The sequence below is a fragment of the Cimex lectularius genome, unplaced genomic scaffold (assembly GCF_000648675.2).
Source record: "Cimex lectularius strain Harlan isolate CLEC.00 unplaced genomic scaffold, Clec_2.1 scaffold376, whole genome shotgun sequence".
NCBI classification, from domain to species: domain Eukaryota; kingdom Metazoa; phylum Arthropoda; class Insecta; order Hemiptera; family Cimicidae; genus Cimex; species Cimex lectularius.
The window spans coordinates 12613-27132 of NW_019392894.1; the positions used below are offsets into that span (position 1 = coordinate 12613).

The 14520-nt window shown below is 37.9% G+C and overlaps 1 long non-coding RNA gene across 2 annotated transcripts; it reads right to left on the reverse strand.

Annotated features, from left to right (window-relative positions):
• Window positions 1–6662: 6662 nt before the first annotated feature.
• LOC106668899 lies at window positions 6663–11197 on the reverse strand. Of its 2 annotated transcripts, XR_002910705.1 has the most exons (6): window positions 10809–11197; window positions 10382–10688; window positions 10061–10294; window positions 9786–9961; window positions 9434–9682; window positions 6663–7259 (listed from the first exon to the last, which is right to left on the reverse strand). It is a non-coding gene; the product is annotated as an uncharacterized LOC106668899 (long non-coding RNA). The 2 variants fall into 2 exon arrangements; XR_002910704.1 differs by lacking the exon at window positions 10809–11197 and having other exon boundaries at window positions 10382–10803.
• Window positions 11198–14520: the final 3323 nt, after the last annotated feature.

A 14520-nucleotide genomic window follows, 5' to 3' on the forward strand; every position in this document is an offset into this window, starting at 1 on the left:
TTTTCGCTTTTCCTAGCCTTATGGGTAGTATACCAGGGTTTGTTGTGATGTTTTTGATATTCAGTCCGTTCGCGTAACAGCTGAGGATGGACCAGGAACAGCGTCATTTTTTTGAGTGGTTTTCCTAGGTCTTCGAACATCTGACAAGTGGATTTTACTATTGTGTGTTTATAGTGTTGTGCATTTAGTTTACCTAATTTCAGAGTTCTGTTGATCGATTTTAGCGTTTGTTTTTTATATTTGTTTTTAGTTTTGCTGTTTTTATTTTGTATATATACCTCTTCGGCGATATCAGGTAATTCTTCTCTCTCCCGGTTTAGCGTTGCTATAGTTTTTTCCTTGATTTTCGAATTTAGTTCATTAATCTTTTGATATAATAAAAGAGTTTTCTGTTTGTGGGTGTTTATGTAGTTGTATATTTGAGTTTCTAAGTCTAGTGCGAACGGGGAGTCATTTTCGATATGACCGCTGATAATGTTACATGGTTTTGCGTTCGTGGAGGAATGTATTGTGTTGTTATATGCTAAAATAGCATAGTTCATTTTATCTCTGATTGAATCTTTCTTAAATTCTTCTCTATTGTTTAGTATTCTTAAATGTTCCTGGAGTGTTGAGTGTAAACGTTCAACTGGTCCATTTGATTCTATGTGTTGGGAACTTGTAAAATGAATTTGGATTTTGTGAATTGCTAGCAGTTCTTTTACTAAAGAATTGTTAAATTCTGTTCCGTTATCCATGACAATTTGTTTCGGTACATTATGATGAGAGAAAAACTTTATTAACTTATTTACAATTTCCATAGCTTGACTAGATTTTAGTCTATAAGCCTGTGCGTAGTTTGAAAATTTGTCTATCAATGTTAAGAATTTTGTTTTTTTTTAAAGTTACTTGTATTATTACTAATTAATACTACTACTATTAATTAATACTAAACTACTATTATTATACTTGTATAATTATTTCGAACGGTTTAGTAGGGTTAGGTATTATGTTGAATTTGAGTTTTAGTGGTCTTCTGTCGTATTTCGTCACTTTAAAAATCTCACATCTGTTGATGAAATTTTGAATTGATTTTCTCATGTTTGGCCAATAATAACAACGTTTGATTCTTTCCGTAGTTTCTTCGATTCCTCTATGGTTTGTTTTTCCAGTGTGGTAGTTTTAAATAATTTCAAATTGTTCTTCCTCCTCAAATACGTCTATTAATTTTGTCGTGTGTTTGAAAAACTTGAGTTCTGAGTGTTTAAAGTGTTTTACCATCACGGATCATTTTGTTTTCGGGACTATATATGTTTTTACGAACTCTATAATGTCTGATTCAAAGTTTGTTTTTGAAATTTGAATTATGAGCCTTGTTTTGTTTTCATTTAACTTTATTATTTTCGGTTTGGTGGGACTATGTTCTACTAGTGAGATAATTATTTGGTTTTTTCCGATATTAACCGGTCCTTCGATAATGGGGATGGTTATTATCGTATTTCCTTCCGCGTTGGAGTGAACTGTCTCAATGTCATTTTCTAGTTCGTCTAAATTTACGATAACTGATTGGTTTTCCTGTATTTCATTAGGGTTTTTGAAAACTTCTTCCGCGATGTCCGGATTTTCTAGAAAGAATTGCGTAAGGAAGTCATCGACTTCTTTGTCTCCTGTGATAACGCATCAGCGACTTTATTATCAGTGCCTTTGCAATGCTTTATCTCACAATTATTATAGCTTATATCGGGAAAGATCGCTTCACCGGATTTTCATTTCTTATGGGAACTTTTATAATTTGTTCTGCACTCGCACCTATATTACATATTGCAGTTTCGTTACTGTTTTTTTGATACGAGATTTTCAACGTAGTGTGTGGCGTGACGAGCTGATTATTTTCAAGATCGATACGAGCCTTCAGATATGTAAGAGCGTCAAAACCTAATAAGAGATCGAATTTTTCGTGAAATTTAAATATCCTAAATTTTAAATGTAATCCGCTAATTTGAAATAGATCGTTAAATGGAATAAATGTACTAAATTTTTCAGTTAAAGTTATTTTAAACGGTCTAATTTTATTGATTTTTTAAAATGTTTGTGTGCTATTTCAGGATTGATAAAGGATGTTGTACTACCTGTATCAATTAAAATTTTGAGAGGTGGGTTTCTAAATTCTATATATGGGAGGCTTGCTTGGTTGCATTGTGTCATCAAGTGATACTCGGGTAGAGGCTTTTGTTTTCTAAAAAATGATCCATAGGTTCTAAGCTCGATTGATTTTGGTGTTGTAAATTTTCTGTGGCGGTTGTCTGGTTATTTAAATGATGAATTTCTTCTACCGTGTAATTTGGAATTTTGCTGCGTGAAAAAATTATTGGGTTCTTTGAACGATTGTCTAATTTGTATCGACATGGGTGTCGGTTTGATGTCACGTCCGTTCTCGGCTTGAATTCGCGGGGCGAACATGGTGTTTTGTATGTTTGATTTTGTGTTTTGAGGGAAATTAGGATATTGATTGGGGAATCTTGCTGGGTGTCTACTAGGTGGTTAAAATCGAGGTTTCCTTGACGGATAATTGTCTGGTTCCTGAAAAGTTTTCAAAAACTGAAAATCATTCGTAAGGATATTTTATGCTTCTGTGAAATTACTCGGATTCTTAGTCCGCATAAGTGAGCCTACGGGTTCTTTTAGAGACCTCTTAGAAGACACGGAGTGCGACGCCTCTCGCATAATCATTTAAAGTGTTGGCTTGAAGGGGATTGTGGTTTTTAAAATATGCTATTTGTAAGTTTAAAAGGTTCTGTACTCGTTGATAGAACTCATACGGTTTTTCATTTTGTTGTGTTAGTCTAGAGATTTAAATCTGGAGAGTGAATGCGTCCCTTTTGTCGGGGTATCCCTCTAACAATGCAGTTTTTAAATCTGCCCAGTTTGACACGTTACTAATTTCAATCACTAGAGATGCAGGACCTTTTATCTTATTTCTTAAGCATGAAAGCAGGAATACATTTTGGAAATTATTAGGGTGGTAAACAAATGTGTTAACAACGGTTGGGTCTCCATTGAATTCCGGGACCATGTCCAGAAATTCTCTTTTAAATTCTGGGAGAGCCATTTTGGATATTTGTTAACAATGCGTAAAAATTTTCGTTTTTTAATAATATGTTAATAATATTACAAATTTAAATTAGATTATTTTAAATGTTTCTTACACAAAAACGAGAGCTCCTACGACCATTTTAGCTGGTTCCGAGAGTCTAGAAGTTCGATGCCGTTGTCCGGGAGGAACGTTCATATGCGTTGAACTCTTCACCGATTGTTGATTGTCCGATTGCCGATTAACCGTTGAAACGGAAAGTTACTCGATAATAACTTTCGACAATGTCCAGTCCGATGCGCCAGTTAAATAGTTTCTTTTGTCGAATGTGTTTTTAAAAACTTTTATCCAAAAAAATTACAAATAAGTACTGATATACATTCAGAACTTAATCTAAATCAAATCTCGTCGATATGCTTTCGGGAAATCTAACTTAAGACTAACGTTTGTTAAAATGAAAATCCTTATAAAATTTCTAGAGTGGGAGAGAGTGCTGATGGCAATTCTATCGGGTTGNTAAAATCCTGCATTATTTTCCGGACAACCCAATAGGAGCAACACCTGCATCCTAGCATTGTCATCACATTATTTATTCAACACAATGTTTATACTCGTATATAACTTTATATATATAAGTTTTATATATATTTTTATTTCGTCTTGCTTAATTTGATCAAATAATGCTTTGTAAGATTCAGTTTCATTAATTGGGCCTAGTAATAGAAGAAATTTTGGATGGATTGAGCTTAATAATGATTTAACATTAGCGACTTCATTGTGTTCATTAAAACATCCAAGTAGGGTGATTTGCGTTTCTATATAATCACGCAAAGAGGTTGTGTCGTCCTGTGGGGTGAATAACATCTTTGGTCTGTATGTATTGACGCGGCGAGATTCCATATCTAACAAGGATTGGGCAAATGTTTCAATCGAAATTTTGGGGTGAGCATAGGCATTGTATAAAAAGTTAGCCGTAGAACTGTCGTCTTCCCTGTCCGCGAGAATACCAAGAATCTTTTGAAATTTGCCTTTGAATCGGTTTGATAATGGAGCAAAAGTTTAACTATTTTATTAGGCTGATACAATTTAATTGAAGGTAAGCCACTGATTTTTTTGAACAACTGATATGAAAAATGTTTTTTTACCATTATTCAGAAAGGGAGTAAAATCAGACTCCGCAGAACAATCTGATTTTGCCGAATCGTCCAAGTTTTCAAGGAAGGATCTATGAAACCAGTATGTTGGCTGGTAGAAGTGAAATCTATTCCCTTAATCACTTTGGGATTAAATGGCGTGCCTAAATTTTGTTCATTTAAGGAATGAACGCCATCATGAGGAAAGCCGTACGGGATTAGGCTCAATGAAGGTTTGTAGCGTTTCTGTAATTTTTGGCTTTGAAGGTACTTCTTTTGAAGAATTCAGCGGTAAAGTGTTTTTTTGTTAGCAGAATTCACTCTCTGTTTTAAATTATTTATCTCATTCTTGACACTATCAAATTGTTCCATAACGCCTTGCAATTTTGCATTATTATCTTCTAACTTTGTTTCTATATCTTTCTTAAATTCCTCCTGGGAAGTGAAGGCTAATTTTAATTGGTCATCGAATTTTTTTTGTATAGTATCTAACAATTTTGCATTAGATGGAAGCATCATACTAGTTTGAGCTCTAGGGTTACAACATGGACCTTTCCATTTTTCTTTAGCTTCCTTATTTAACTTTCTGTAATTTGGTGTACTTTTTTGTGCACAAGGAATATGCAAAGTATTTAGACAACTTGCGCACACAGCGCCCTGCTCTTTGTTTAAATCAAAAAGGCAAATTTCACAGGTGAAAGACATTTGTATTTTGTATATTGACTATTTATATGTGGACAGAAGTTTAGCTCTGCTATCAATTTTTATAACGAAAATCTTCTAGTTTTTATTTAATGAATCTTACCTTCTGTCCAAAAATAAATATCTATTAAGGGGGACTTATCTTGCTGGAGTTATATATTTTGATTTAAAAAAAAAAATTTCCTTGTACTTGAGAAGTGATATAATGTATTCTACAAGAATCCTTGAATTCTTTTTTTGCTTAAAAACAAACAAAAACATAACATACAAAGGTACATGTGCAATGAGCAAAATTTCAGAAAACTGTACATACGTGCTTGCTATACTATAAATAGTATCCTTTGAATATCTTATATTAATTTAATTATGGAAAGATTACAAATTAAAGTTGATGGCTGATAATTGTATTGTATAATTGTATGTAAGTTGATAATTCTTGCCTCGCTCTGCTGATCCTGTAGAGTTAAACAGAATGGAATCATTATTTGTAAAATCCATTTTTTGACACCACTGATAGTCACTATCAACAGAATTTTGTTTTCAATCTCGTTAATGTTTTTGTTACATAAATTTAACGGCTTCTTAATTTTATGAGAATTAATGGTGACATAATAAGCAAAGGGTTATGTTAATGTTTCATCGTTAGTCACTTGCCTTATGGATTTTGCACTCTTTTTATTTCGGAAACACCCTGCAGCAAAATGATTAGCCTTCCCACAAATATTACAATTCCTTCCGTATGCTGTACATTGTGCTTTGCCATGCAGAAACCCACATTTTCTACATTTATATTTATTTTCATTTATATTTTTATACCTACCTACAATACCTACCATCCGTACCCTTACCTATTTCCATTCTCTTCTTGGAAAAGGTCTCCAAACATACTGCTCTGTTGAGTACCTGAAGGTATCTGGAGTCGATATATATTTCTAAGAGTTCCCTTTCCGATCAGTCCTACTACTAAACCATCTCGACGATTTCGCATTCACATCAGCTCCGATAACGACTTACTCAGCCCTACTACCCAAGGATGTCAGGACGCGTTCCAATCTCTCAACGTGATCTCTAGTCGGTTGCCTATACTGGAAATACGCACTGACAAAAATGCACTGGCGATATCTCAGCCCACTGACACCCACTACGACGCATTATCTGTCGGACAGGTCTGAGAAATGGAACACGTCCAGTTCTCGATTCAACACGACCACGGCCGCCATATGATTACCGCGGTCCGCAAGTCGTCCTACAATCACTATCCTGGATTGAGAATCCAGGATTCCTTTATCGTACTCCTATGGTTCTTGCAAAAGCAGAACATCCAATTTCATTTCTATAGCCACACGTCTTACATGATCCGTCCCCTAACCGGCGTCCTAAATTGATTTGGCCTAAGCGTAAATTACGCATAGTCGATTCTACTTACCCACCTTTTCACCGCTTCCTAAAAACATTACATTTTCTGTCTTTGCTGATGTGCGAATTAGTGAGGCAATTCGCACACTCCATACTCTTCCTTGTACACATGGACGAATAACGACCCTTTTCCCCCGCATCTTAGGAGCCTAAGCTCTGCCGTATACAATGTCGCGTTGTGCTCAAATCCAAAATACTTCATACACTGCTTCATCGTGTATGACGATCCGTGACTCTACATTTAACCCAGCTCAGGTTTAGATTATTCCCGACTGGCTCTTGCTTGTGAGGGTTGATCACACGACGATTTAAAAAAAGGTAAAATAAAATAAAAGAACAACTTCACAAGAACAAAACTTAAAATATATTTTAAAGTAAATGAAACAACGAACAGAGGACAGAATCAGCGATGTTTACTCCTCCTCAACTCTGTCCCTTTCTTCAATCGCTCCACCTCTCTTACTCTTGTTATTATTTATTTCTAATAATGTCTATTTTCTGGTGATATTAATGTCTGGGTCATTCCTGGACATCACCCCTTTTCGAAGGAAAGAAATTGGGGGGAGTCGGAAACCACAATTTGCAGCCTTGAGTCAAAGGTAACGCGTACCATACCATCCCTCACACGCGACCATCGGTGAGGTCTTAAGTTTCCCACATTGGGCACGTTCGGTGACCTTTGAAGTGAAACAGCCTTCCTTCCTGGATTTAAGCGCGGAGATGGTGACTCTTTTATACTGAACAGACTGTTAGATAAAGAGAGCAGGCGATAAAGGTAGGGGGTGACGAGGGGTAAACAAAGTCTTTACAATTGGGAAAAGTGGGTTAAAAGTTAATTTTTGGAATTTAACAAAGAAATGCTGCAGTTCTTTTAACACGTTGGAGGTTGACATCAGTTGTGCAGTTGCGAAGGCGCCGGTTGACAATAGTACAGTATTCTGTAAAATAAGAGAATGAGAAAAGGAATAAGTGTTATTGTTTGGAAGTTATTATGGAAGTTAAGCTCTTTGGAGCACTGATAACTATAACATAGGTTTGTTCCCAAAACATTCTGCACCATAATGAGTATTATAATTTTTCAAATTAAATTTAATTAATTTCTTTATTATTTTTTTCTCTTAAAGTGATCTGGTGTGGTGTTGTTACGCCTACCTTACTATTTCTTTAATGCTCTTTCAGTAAGTTTTCGCGTCTCCTAAGGCTTAGCCTATATTTTCTTAATATAGATTAAAAAAAAAGGAGCACAAAACTGTAATTATAAAATGTACGTAAATTAAAAACTTGATTGCTGTTAAATATGAAAATTATAAATGCTCGTTTGTAAAATTATAATGTTCTCGTTTAAAAAAAATTAACGCTATTTTTATTTTATTCTACTGTTCCACAATTTCTATAGTTCTTCTTTAATTCTTCGTTTATTCAAAAAATATACTTATTTATTTGTATTAATTTTTTATTTACATTTTTTCTGACTATTTTTTTAAATTTTTTTCTTTCTACATTTTCCGTCTCTATGTGCTATCTCATTGTTACTTTTTTGTTTGTGAGATGTGGACTCGTGATTTTTGGTTCGGATCTAATTCCTAATAGGCCTCGTACGTGACATCGGATATGAATATTGACACAAGTATGCCATTAAATTGATTTTTAAGTTATGGAGACCTCTTTCGGCTTTGCTAGGGTTTGGGTAATATGGTATTTAGAACGATTTGTTTATACCGTACTTGAATAGGAAATCCTGAAGAGCTTTCCTTTTGAAAATCGATTGATTGTCGCCCGTGACAGTTGTCCAATACCCAAAGTAATTAAATATTTATCCCTGAGGCAAGCAATTGTTGTTTTCGTGTTGCAATTCCTGATTGGGAACAAAAGGGTGATTCTTGTGAATTCGTCTACCGCAATGAAAATATAATCTCTTGCAAAAGTGATGTCCATATGAACAGATTCCGGTTCAAGGGGGGCACAAGACCAACCCCGACTTCCACGTAGTGCCTCCAGGGAAACACTTCGATGTTGCCGGCACCCCTCAACGTGAAGGCGCAACGGACGATAATCCTGGACAACTTTATTTAGGCGACCCTTAGGCCGACAAAGGAAAAGAAACAGGAGAAAAAGTCAGCTCATGTGACAGTCTGTTTCGAAATCCGAGAAGTGTAAGGCTTCTTCTTAGCCGATTGCCCTGCACAGTTGGCCGCCAAATATGGCGTTGTCCGGGGACGTGGTGCTAGGATTTGGGGTTTGGACGGAAAAGTTCTCAGCATTTATTGCGGAGGCTATACAGTCATCCAACATCCGCATTGAGGCCCAAGACCCACATTTTGGCCCTCCTTAAGCCGGGAACACACTTACCCGATGCACACGTAGCGTACAGTCCACAGCGTTTATCACAATAATTACTATCACAATCGCAACGCATCTTTTGTTCTTAATGCACTATTTTGAGAAAAACCTTGTAATAAATTGTTAGTTAAATTTTATAAGCACAAACATCTAATAAATTGTAAACTACAAAAAATATTTGTTCTGTTCTGATGCTACCCGACGAAAATGGTGTAATTTAACGAGCAAAACTATGAAATAAATTTTTAATTAAATTTTATGAACAAAACCGTGTAATAAATTATTCCAATTTTAGTATATGTACCGCCGAAGCGAGTACAATAAATTGTTAGTTAAATTCATTATATCAAAAAATCGTATTCTGGTGTTTTGATTAATTTTCTACCAAACCATTAAAATTAATTTTTTAAATAAAAACTAATTAATTTTTAATCACAGTTAATTTGGTTTATATTAAAATAAGTACGTTGTAATTAGTATAACGACAATAATACATGTAGTTTGAATAAAAATATGAGTGTCCGGTTCTTTTGTCTTCGACTGTACTCGATGCGACCCGACGAAAATCGCAGAGCGTCGGGTAGGTTAGCGTGGCATCGATGTGCACGGGGGTAATACAACCGTATGGAAAATCGGAGTTTGGATTTGCGTCGGGTAGTATCGGGTGGCATCGGGTGTGTTCCCGGCTTTACTTACCTCAGCGAGGCGACGCGTCTTTGATACACTAATTATGAACCTGTTAAAAAGTTACTTAAATGATAGATATGCACACCTCGAGAGTCACGGCGACCTTCAGGGAGGTCCAGATGGGAGACCACAGGGGTCCATACTCGGCCCGTTCCTGTGGGGAGTCCTGTTCAATGACCAGTTGAAGATTTTGGAGCACAAAAACATCCGTGTCATAGCCTACGTGGATGACTTCATGGTTGTCTTATCTGATAATGCCAAAGCTGAGCTGTAGCGCCAAAGTAGAGCGGCAGTGTTCAGGGTTGGTGCAGGTCAGTCAAGCTTGAGTTGATGGCTGAAAAAACAGACATGATTCTATTAAACTTAACATGAGGTCTCCACCAGTGTTGTTACCCACTGATGGTGTTAACATCAAAGCACCGACGGATGTTACTTACCTTGGTATCAAGGTGGCGAAAGGAGCGAAATTCATCTCTAACACAGCAGTGGCTTCGCAGAAGGTCCTCCAGCGTGCTGTCCTCTTTAAAGTTATAATCCCCCGGAATCCCAGTTATTTCGGTGACTGAAGCAAGAGAATGGGCACTCCGATTGTGGCAGCAGAGATGGGTTGTCTCTAGGAAAGGGAGAATCAGATACCACATTTTCCAAGTGATTGCGGACCGTGCGAAGTGGGACTTCTTAATAGTAGACCACTTTATGTCGAACTGCTTACGGGCCATGGGGCTTTTGCTGAAAAACTGCATGGTTTTGGAATAAAAGACTCGCTTCTTTGTGAGTGCGGCAGCCTTGAGAGCGATGAAACGGTGACGGTGCGGCCTCGTGCAACATGGAAAGCGAAAAACTCATTGAAGAAGTGCGAAAATTTCCTGTTCTGTACGATCAGAGTGATGCCAAATATCGTCATGTCGAATACAAGGAAAGGGTGTGGAAAATAATTTCCGAGACACTGAAAGTACCAGGTATGTTACATTTTTTTATTGTAATAATTTTGTTTCACAGACAAAATATTGTAAAAATTGTAATGTGTCGTTACGAGGTTAAACGAGGTTTCGCAGTATCCTGGTACCAGTTCTCAGACTATAGTTCAGCCTACTTCTCCAGTTCATTCATCGTCGTCTACGCAAGCCACTCTTGGAAAAAAGCACCACTTTACTAGGCCAGTGAACGTCAAACGAAAAGGCTTAAAAGGGTCCAATCTTGAAAACCCTGCTCACGAATCTCCTTCGAGCCAACTTATGGCGTACATATTGGCCGAAAAAGAAGCAGAAAAAACGAGAATAAGCACAACCAATCCTCCACAGCACCCTGTTGATATTTTTCTTGCCGGCTTGGCTCCTACCCTAAAATTTTTGGACCCTGTATTGTTGAACCAGGCGAAAACTACAATTTTTTCCACTGTGCAAGAGTTTGAGTTAAAGCAGTTAGCGAAGAACCAAAGCCATCAACAAATAATAACAAACCCGCTTAGTTTGGGTATGGAGAACCTCCCCTCATTTTCAACAGCCACAGGTAGCAGCAACACCTCACATGCATCATCCACCTGTGAATCCCCTCATTACAATTATTGTTCTACATCGCTTTTAGAATTGTAAAAAAGTTTACAAATTAAAATATTGATTTTTTGAGTCTTTTTTGAGTGTTTTTATTACACTGTGATATAATTATACAAAATAGGGAAAATAAAACAGAAGAAAATTTGGTAAAGGAGCTAGGTTTCCATAAACTCTCTAACACTAATATAAACATGTACAAAACAAATTTTTAATTTATTTTCAAAAAAATTGTAGAAGTGTATTGAATAATTTCCTACCATTTTCAATGGTAGCTTATCTACAAATAAAGTCTGTGGTAGTCAGGTCGAATTTAATTTTTAATTTTAAACATATATATAATAATACTAATAATATATACAATAAATAGCGAAAAACCGTAATGTAAATAGAATCTAACTTGGTCATGAGTAATGCAATATTTTTTTATATATTTTTTAAGATCATAAGTCTTATCAGTAGGTAGGGCCATGTGAATGAGAAACTTAGGTAAAAGTGATTCATTTCAAAATATGTATTTAGTGAAAAAGTGTTGGTACTAACCTTAAGCACACAGCGAGACGTTCTCTTGGTGGAATACTTATCCTCCAGAAAGTGTCGTTCTTCTTTAGTGTTTCTTGCAACTTGTTAAGAAGGAGATGGAAGGTATTTTGTGTCATTCGAAAATATCCGTAGAACTTTAGTTCATCATCCATGAGACGGGGAAACAGGGTATTAAATTCTCCCTCAATGGCTCTTGATTGCCATGCGCTGTCCACCCAAATCCTCTTTCTTCGCCCCTTAGTTTCCTCTTCATGTTCTTCCTCTAGAGCCAAGGCAATCATTGCCAAATCACTTTTACAAAATTTTGAAAACATGATCAAAATTGAGAAACACAGAAAACTCAAACTCAAACACAGAAGCACTCAAAATGGTACTGACGGCAATTGCTCGGAGCGGTGGCGGGCAAGTGTGTTCTCCTACCACCGTACCAACAGTCGTCCGTGTCGCCGACTGGGCTCGGAGAGGACGCGGTGCGGGCTCGGTGCGGTTATGTGTGTCCCGGCCTTAAACCGTTGCGGCCACCGAGTTGCTACTGAGACTTCAGACTGAGCGGACGTGTCAAACGAGCTCTCCGACATTGGCGCTGATTTGATCCTCTCATTGCAGCCTAAACTACGAGTGTGTGGTACCATCGGAACCAGCTAATTTAGCGCTTTCCAACAAGGTATTGTACACGAAAATCGGTTAAGGTAAGCAAAAGTTATTAAAGATTTTCTATTTTTATTAAATACGCGGCCGGTTGTGAAGTTTTCGTGGAATTCCCCTGTGCGGTTTTTTTTCCCCAGCAAAGAAGGAACATACAAAGAAGAGGAAAGAAGAGGAAGTACCAACAATAAAGAAAATGTTGAAATACCTCGCCCAGCAGGAAGTGTTTTTTTTTTCCCCCACCGTGTGTTTGCCCTTTCTAGGGCGCTGTAAAAAGCCAACAATGGCTCAGGGGCGGCGCTCGGGGGGGTGATGTGCGGTTTTTTTTTCCCCAGCAAAGAAGGAACATACAAAGAAGAGGAAGCACCAACAATAAAGGAAATGTTGAATACCTCCCTCACCTGAAAATAAAATCCCTACGAGCCGCCTCCGCGAGGCCCATCCCGGACGCAGCTGGTTAATCACCAGCTGTGACGAAGAGCTCGGCAGGTGAGGTAGAGATCCGACCGCAAAACAGCAATATATACATATAGAGTACATATAAGAACAGATTGGGGAGAGTGAGGGGAATTTTTTTTTCTTTGTTCTGCCGCACCGACCGCTTGGGCGCTGTAGAGAGCCGAATAACGGCTTAGGAACAGTGTCCCGGGCGGACCCGTGGCGGTGGGACGAATTTACTATATTATTATTATTTTTTTTTTCCTTGTTCTGCAGCGCCGACCGCTTGGGCGCTGTAGAGAGCCGAATAACGGCTTAGGAACAGTGTCCCGGGCGGACACGTGGCGGTGGGACTTGGGCGTTACAATAAACAAACATATGGACATGACAAGCCATATTAAGGATATCAACGCTAGAGCCCTCGCAAAGTTTTCAAGAATACGCGCAATCAGCAGACCAACCTGGGGCATAAATTATTACTCAAAGCTGACAATGTATAAGGCGCTATTCGAGGCAGTTATTCTATATGCATGCCCAGCCTGGGTAGAAGACCTAAAATCTAAACATTGGGCAGAATTGGAAAAAACCCAGAGAAGCGCCCTATACATGACAACCCAAGCGTATAAAACAACTTCAACCGTAGCATTACAAGTTATAGCGGGACAAATACCTATAGATATAAAAATAAAAATGGTAACGGCTATATGGCATATAAACCAAGGCAGAATCTCAACAATAGAAGGAGTAACCTCAGAGGAAGATGTAAACAGATGGGCAATAGACACATGGCAGAACCGATGGGATAGGAGCTCAAAGGGAAGGCATACCTACCAAATATGGCCTAAATTGGCCGATAGATTGGCATCAAAATATATAAACATTATCATTACACAGCGCAGTTTCTGACGGGTCACGGTGACTTCGCGAAAAAGCTCCACAATTTTAATCTAAAAAACAGCCCAGCTTGTACGTGTGGCGCAGAAGAAGACGCTAACCATGTAATGTTAGTATGCCCTAACTATCAAGACCATAGAACCAGATGGATGCAAGCGATGGAAACAACATCCCCCTATAATAACATATGGCAACAGGCAGTTGGCACAAAACAAAATTTCAGAGCAACCAATAATTTTATAAATAAAATAATGAGCGCAAAAAATTGGCCAAACACAAAAAAATGAAACCCGTCCAACTAGAATCCCATTAAGCTCAACCGAAGAGAAATCATTATTCAAACCTAAGCATCAAAAGAGAAAACATATAAAGGCAACCCAAAAGATCAGGGACAGGCATAATAATAATAAAAAAAAAAAGGAATAACCGAAAAAATGAGAAAAACAAAGAAAGAGAGAAAAGAAAAAGAATAAAAGGATTTCCAATCTCATTGCACAAACCGGACACCTCCAAGCGGGCCATTCCGGACACGTTATCCATTACGTGACAAAGATCCGGAGAGATTGGAAAACGACCTCTAGGCAAAGCAAATGCACAAAGACAAACCTCTGATAAAGCCTTTCAAAGGCCAAGGTACAGAGGAAAAAAAAAAGAGAAAGACCTACAGGCTTAGGAACAACGGCTTAGGAACAGTGTCCCGGGCGGACACGTGGCGGTGGGACGGGAGTTTGGATTTTTTTTTCTTTTTTTTTTCCCCCTTGTTCTGCCGCGCCGACCGCTCGGGCGCTGTAGAGAGCCGAATAACGGCTTAGGAACAGTGTCCCGGGCGGACACGTGGCGGTGGGACGGAAGTTTGGATTTTTTTTTTCCTTCCTCTCTTTCTGACCCCTATGTTCTATTAACAGCTTCCGTCTATAATAAAAAAGCAAGAAAGCTGTAAGAAAAGAAATACTGTAAAGAGCCGGCAACGGCTTAGGAACAGTTAAACAAAGAAGGACAAGACGTTGCGGCCACCGACGCCCCTAAAAAAATGGGTTTAAAGCCATAAGAGTTTGTAAGGGAGTAATGGGAGGGAAAGGTTGGCCCGCCTAGCGGGGTTTTT